General features: G+C 49.8%; 1 long non-coding RNA gene across 1 annotated transcript; it reads left to right on the forward strand.

Annotated features, from left to right (window-relative positions):
- The first annotated feature begins 1,265 nt into the window (after window positions 1-1,265).
- On the forward strand, window positions 1,266-5,097 carry LOC127923190 (uncharacterized). Its single transcript, XR_008113616.1, has 3 exons — window positions 1,266-1,732; window positions 2,686-2,797; window positions 4,402-5,097. It is a non-coding gene; the product is annotated as an uncharacterized LOC127923190 (long non-coding RNA).
- Window positions 5,098-5,800: the final 703 nt, after the last annotated feature.

Below are 5,800 nucleotides of genomic sequence, written 5' to 3' on the forward strand. Positions count from 1 at the left end.
GCACTACTTTAGACCAGAGCCCTATTTCCTATATAGTACACTACTTTAGACCAGAACCCTATTCCCTATATAGTGCACTACTTTAGACCAGAGCCCTATTCCCTATATAGTGCACTACCTTAGACCAGAACCGTATTCCCTATATAGTGCACTACTTTAGACCAGAGCCCTATTCCCTATATAGTGCACTACTTTAGACCAGAGCCCTATTCCCTATATAGTACACTACTTTAGACCAGAGCCCTATTCCCTATATAGTACACTACTTTAGACCAGAGCCCTTTTCCCTATATATAGTGCACTACTTTAGACCAGAGCCCTATTCCCTATATAGTGCACTACTTTAGACCAGAACCGTATTCCCTATATAGTGCACTACTTTAGACCAGAGCCCTATTCCCTATATAGTGCACTACTTTAGACCAGAGCCCTATTCCCTATATAGTACACTACTTTAGACCAGAGCCCTATTCCCTATATAGTACACTACTTTAGACCAGAGCCCTATTCCCTATATAGTACACTACTTTAGACCAGAGCCCTATTCCCTATATAGTGCACTACTTTAGACCAGAGCTCTATTCCCTATATAGTACACTACTTTATGCTGCAGTGTACCCACGTGTTACCACTCCACTATGTCTCCCTGTCATGTCTTTGCCCCAGTACTGAGCTGTGCCAAGCCTACCACGTCTGTTGACTCATCCAGCTGTAACAGACATATACCAGGAGCTGAGCCAGGTCTGTTGACTCATCCAGCTGTAACAGACATATACCAGGAGCTGTGCCAGGTCTGTTGACTCATCCAGTTGTAACAGACATATATCAGGAGCTGTGCCAGGTCTGTTGACTCATCCAGCTGAAACAGACATATACCAGGAGCTGTGCCAGGGTCTGTTGACTCATCCAGCTGAAACAGACATATACCAGGAGCTGTGCCAGGCGTCTGTTGACTCATCCAGCTGAAACAGACATATACCAGGAGCTGTGCCAGGTCTGTTGACTCATCCAGCTGTAACAGACATATACCAGAGCTGTGCCAGGCCTGTTGACTCATCCAGCTGAAACAGACATATACCAGGAGCTGTGCCAGGTCTGTTGACTCATCCAGCTGTAACAGACATATACCAGGAGCTGAGCCAGGCCTGTTGACTCATCCAGCTGTAACAGACATATACCAGGAGCTGTGCCAGGTCTGTTGACTCATCCAGCTGTAACAGACATATACCAGGAGCTGTGCCAGGCTCTGTTGACTCATCCAGCTGTAACAGACATATACCAGGAGCTGTGCCAGGTCTGTTGACTCATCCAGCTGTAACAGACATATACCAGGAGCTGTGCCAGGTCTGTTGACTCATCCAGCTGTAACAGACATATACCAGGAGCTGAGCCAGGCCTGTTGACTCATCCAGCTGTAACAGACATATACCAGGAGCTGTGCCAGGCCTGTTGACTCATCCAGCTGTAACAGACATATACCAGGAGCTGTGCCAGGTCTGTTGACTCATCCAGCTGTAACAGACATATACCAGGAGCTGTGCCAGGCCTGTTGACTCATCCAGCTGTAACAGACATATACCAGGAGCTGTGCCAGGTCTGTTGACTCATCCAGCTGTAACAGACATATACCAGGAGCTGTGCCAGGTCTGTTGACTCATCCAGCTGTAACAGACATATACCAGGAGCTGTGCCAGACCTGTTGACTCATCCAGCTGTAACAGACATATACCAGGTCTGTTGACTCATCCAGCTGTAACAGACATATACCAGGAGCTGTGCCAGGTGTCTGTTGACTCATCCAGCTGTAACAGACATATACCAGGAGCTGTGCCAGGCCTGTTGACTCATCCAGCTGTAACAGACATATACCAGGAGCTGTGCCAGGCCTGTTGACTCATCCAGCTGTAACAGACATATACCAGGAGCTGTGCCAGGTCTGTTGACTCATCCAGCTGTAACAGACATATACCAGGAGCTGTGCCAGGCCTGTTGACTCATCCAGCTGTAACAGACATATACCAGGAGCTGTGCCAGGTGTCTGTTGACTCATCCAGCTGTAACAGACATATACCAGGAGCTGTGCCAGGCCTGTTGACTCATCCAGCTGTAACAGACATATACCAGGAGCTGTGCCAGGCCTGTTGACTCATCCAGCTGTAACAGACATATACCAGGAGCTGTGCCAGGCCTGTTGACTCATCCAGCTGTAACAGACATATACCAGGAGCTGTGCCAGGCCTGTTGACTCATCCAGCTGTAACAGACATATACCAGGAGCTGTGCCAGGTCTGTTGACTCATCCAGCTGTAACAGACATATACCAGGAGCTGTGCCAGGCCCTGTTGACTCATCCAGCTGAAACAGACATATACCAGGAGCTGTGCCAGGCCACGTCTGTTGACTCATCCAGCTGAAACAGACATATACCAGGAGCTGTGCCAGGCCACGTCTGTTGACTCATCCAGCTGTAACAGACATATACCAGGAGCTGTGCCAGGTCTGTTGACTCATCCAGCTGTAACAGACATATACCAGGAGCTGTGCCAGGTCTGTTGACTCATCCAGCTGTAACAGACATATACCAGGAGCTGTGCCAGGCCTGTTGACTCATCCAGCTGTAACAGACATATACCAGGAGCTGTGCCAGGTCTGTTGACTCATCCAGCTGTAACAGACATATACCAGGAGCTGTGCCAGGTCTGTTGACTCATCCAGCTGTAACAGACATATACCAGGAGCTGTGCCAGACCTGTTGACTCATCCAGCTGTAACAGACATATACCAGGAGCTGTGCCAGGTCTGTTGACTCATCCAGCTGTAACAGACATATACCAGGAGCTGTGCCAGGTCTGTTGACTCATCCAGCTGTAACAGACATATACCAGGAGCTGTGCCAGGTGTCTGTTGACTCATCCAGCTGTAACAGACATATACCAGGAGCTGTGCCAGGCCTGTTGACTCATCCAGCTGTAACAGACATATACCAGGAGCTGTGCCAGGTCTGTTGACTCATCCAGCTGTAACAGACATATACCAGGAGCTGTGCCAGGTCTGTTGACTCATCCAGCTGTAACAGACATATACCAGGAGCTGTGCCAGGTCTGTTGACTCATCCAGCTGTAACAGACATATACCAGGAGCTGTGCCAGGCCTGTTGACTCATCCAGCTGTAACAGACATATACCAGGAGCTGTGCCAGGTCTGTTGACTCATCCAGCTGTAACAGACATATACCAGGAGCTGTGCCAGGCCTGTTGACTCATCCAGCTGTAACAGACATATACCAGGAGCTGTGCCAGGCCTGTTGACTCATCCAGCTGTAACAGACATATACCAGGAGCTGTGCCAGGTGTCTGTTGACTCATCCAGCTGTAACAGACATATACCAGGAGCTGTGCCAGGCCTGTTGACTCATCCAGCTGTAACAGACATATACCAGGAGCTGTGCCAGGCCTGTTGACTCATCCAGCTGTAACAGACATATACCAGGAGCTGTGCCAGGCCTGTTGACTCATCCAGCTGTAACAGACATATACCAGGAGCTGTGCCAGGCCTGTTGACTCATCCAGCTGTAACAGACATATACCAGGAGCTGTGCCAGGTCTGTTGACTCATCCAGCTGTAACAGACATATACCAGGAGCTGTGCCAGGTCTGTTGACTCATCCAGCTGTAACAGACATATACCAGGAGCTGTGCCAGGCCTGTTGACTCATCCAGCTGTAACAGACATATACCAGGAGCTGTGCCAGGTCTGTTGACTCATCCAGCTGTAACAGACATATACCAGGAGCTGTGCCAGGTCTGTTGACTCATCCAGCTGTAACAGACATATACCAGGAGCTGTGCCAGGCCTGTTGACTCATCCAGCTGTAACAGACATATACCAGGAGCTGTGCCAGGCCTGTTGACTCATCCAGCTGTAACAGACATATACCAGGAGCTGTGCCAGGCCTGTTGACTCATCCAGCTGTAACAGACATATACCAGGAGCTGTGCCAGGTCTGTTGACTCATCCAGCTGTAACAGACATATACCAGGAGCTGTGCCAGGCCTGTTGACTCATCCAGCTGTAACAGACATATACCAGGAGCTGTGCCAGGTCTGTTGACTCATCCAGCTGTAACAGACATATACCAGGAGCTGTGCCAGGCCTGTTGACTCATCCAGCTGTAACAGACATATACCAGGAGCTGTGCCAGGTCTGTTGACTCATCCAGCTGTAACAGACATATACCAGGAGCTGTGCCAGGCCTGTTGACTCATCCAGCTGTAACAGACATATACCAGGAGCTGTGCCAGGTCTGTTGACTCATCCAGCTGTAACAGACATATACCAGGAGCTGTGCCAGGCCTGTTGACTCATCCAGCTGTAACAGACATATACCAGGAGCTGTGCCAGGTCTGTTGACTCATCCAGCTGTAACAGACATATACCAGGAGCTGTGCCAGACCTGTTGACTCATCCAGCTGTAACAGACATATACCAGGAGCTGTGCCAGGTCTGTTGACTCATCCAGCTGTAACAGACATATACCAGGAGCTGTGCCAGGTCTGTTGACTCATCCAGCTGTAACAGACATATACCAGGAGCTGTGCCAGGTCTGTTGACTCATCCAGCTGTAACAGACATATACCAGGAGCTGTGCCAGGTCTGTTGACTCATCCAGCTGTAACAGACATATACCAGGAGCTGTGCCAGGTCTGTTGACTCATCCAGCTGTAACAGACATATACCAGGAGCTGTGCCAGGTCTGTTGACTCATCCAGCTGTAACAGACATATACCAGGAGCTGTGCCAGGCCTGTTGACTCATCCAGCTGTAACAGACATATACCAGGAGCTGTGCCAGGCCTGTTGACTCATCCAGCTGTAACAGACATATACCAGGAGCTGTGCCAGGTCTGTTGACTCATCCAGCTGTAACAGACATATACCAGGAGCTGTGCCAGGCCTGTTGACTCATCCAGCTGTAACAGACATATACCAGGAGCTGTGCCAGGCCTGTTGACTCATCCAGCTGTAACAGACATATACCAGGAGCTGTGCCAGGTGTCTGTTGACTCATCCAGCTGTAACAGACATATACCAGGAGCTGTGCCAGGTCTGTTGACTCATCCAGCTGTAACAGACATATACCAGGAGCTGTGCCAGGGTCTGTTGACTCATCCAGCTGTAACAGACATATACCAGGAGCTGTGCCAGGTGTCTGTTGACTCATCCAGCTGTAACAGACATATACCAGGAGCTGTGCCAGGTCTGTTGACTCATCCAGCTGTAACAGACATATACCAGGAGCTGTGCCAGGTCTGTTGACTCATCCAGCTGTAACAGACATATACCAGGAGCTGTGCCAGGTCTGTTGACTCATCCAGCTGTAACAGACATATACCAGGAGCTGTGCCAGGCCTGTTGACTCATCCAGCTGTAACAGACATATACCAGGAGCTGTGCCAGGCCTGTTGACTCATCCAGCTGTAACAGACATATACCAGGAGCTGTGCCAGGCCTGTTGACTCATCCAGCTGTAACAGACATATACCAGGAGCTGTGCCAGGCCTGTTGACTCATCCAGCTGTAACAGACATATACCAGGAGCTGTGCCAGGCCTGTTGACTCATCCAGCTGTAACAGACATATACCAGGAGCTGTGCCAGGTCTGTTGACTCATCCAGCTGTAACAGACATATATCAGGAGCTGTGCCAGACCTGTTGACTCATCCAGCTGTAACAGACATATACCAGGAGCTGAGCCACGTCTGTTGACTCATCCAGCTGTAACAGACATATACCAGGAGCTG

Source organism: Oncorhynchus keta, unplaced genomic scaffold (assembly GCF_023373465.1).
Source record: "Oncorhynchus keta strain PuntledgeMale-10-30-2019 unplaced genomic scaffold, Oket_V2 Un_contig_2872_pilon_pilon, whole genome shotgun sequence".
Classification (NCBI taxonomy): domain Eukaryota; kingdom Metazoa; phylum Chordata; class Actinopteri; order Salmoniformes; family Salmonidae; genus Oncorhynchus; species Oncorhynchus keta.